The following is a 1,299-nucleotide window of genomic DNA, read 5'->3' as shown; positions in this document are numbered from 1 at the left end:
TTTTTTTTTTTTTTTTTTTTTGGCGTACTGTATTCTTGGGAGAAATTGTTTGAAGACTTTTGGGGAAATCTAACTCATGCAAACATTTTATTTCAGAGATGTGCTGGAACTATTTTCACTTTACATTCCATCTGAAACCTTCTGGCTATGTCAGAAAATATTCCTCAACTGCCTTATATATTAGTGTTCCCGCACCTCTCCTCCTGATGTCAGTGTTAAAAGGGAAACCGCATGTACGTTATGTGTACATCAACTAGTGCAATTAATGTCTTGTAAGTGAATGAGTATGCATAATTTTATGTACATGGGTACAGCATTTGGAATGGCCTCTCTGTAGCAGGCTTCAACACCACTGTATTAAGTTTGATAATAAATAATAAATGGCAACCTAGCTTTATTTTCCTGTCATGTTTCTTTTTTTTTAAAGAAATGGTTCACCCAAAAATGAAAATTTGCTGTAAATTTACTCGCCCTCAGGCCATTCAAGATGTAGATGAGTTTGTTTCTTCATCAGAACAGATTTGGAGAAATTTAGTATATAACTTGCTCACCAATTGATCCTCTGCACTGAATGTGTGTCGTAAGAACGAGAGACCAAATAGATATAAATCAATTTGTTGATTTAACTTTAAACCATTGCCTCTGGCCAAAATACCAGTCAATCCATAATAACCCTTTCTCCAGTAAAAAAGTCAATCTGTTGTCTCTGCAGAGGATTCATTGGTGGGCAAGTGATGTAATGCTAAATTTCCCCAAATCTGTTCCGATGAAGAAACAAACCCATTTACATCTCGGATGGCCTGAGGGTGAGTACTTTTCATTTTTGGGTGAACTATTCCTTTAAGATTCACCCAATTTTGTCTGAGTCATCTGTTTGAAAAGACCAGGTCGTCTTTTTAATAGCATTTAGTTATGAACTTAAGGAATGTTAGATTATGCTAGAAACTGACTAAAAAGCTGGATTTGGGTAGTTTTTTCCCCTCACATCATTATAAAATAGAATCATTGTTTTTTTTAAAGTTTATTTTGGCATAGGTGCATCTAGATTTACAAAATACAGAAACGTTTTATAACATGGCCATAATTTTTTGGTATATTTTGTAAAATTCTAAGTTAATTAAGAAACACATTAAAAGTTTTTGAAATTCACATGATTTTATTTTTTCGTGTACAAAAAGTTGCTTTAAGTAACACAGTCCAATTGTAATTAACACAGGATTTGTCCTGTCATTGTATTATATATGATGTTTTTTTTTTTACTAAAAAGTGGTTGTATTTGCTTCATAAAGATCATTAATT

The sequence above is a fragment of the Sinocyclocheilus rhinocerous genome, unplaced genomic scaffold (genome assembly GCF_001515625.1).
Source record: "Sinocyclocheilus rhinocerous isolate Xijiao unplaced genomic scaffold, SAMN03320098_v1.1 scaffold1515, whole genome shotgun sequence".
NCBI classification, from domain to species: Eukaryota; Metazoa; Chordata; class Actinopteri; order Cypriniformes; family Cyprinidae; genus Sinocyclocheilus; species Sinocyclocheilus rhinocerous.
The sequence above is the reverse complement of the archived record's forward strand: the minus strand, read 5'-3'. Positions refer to the sequence as shown.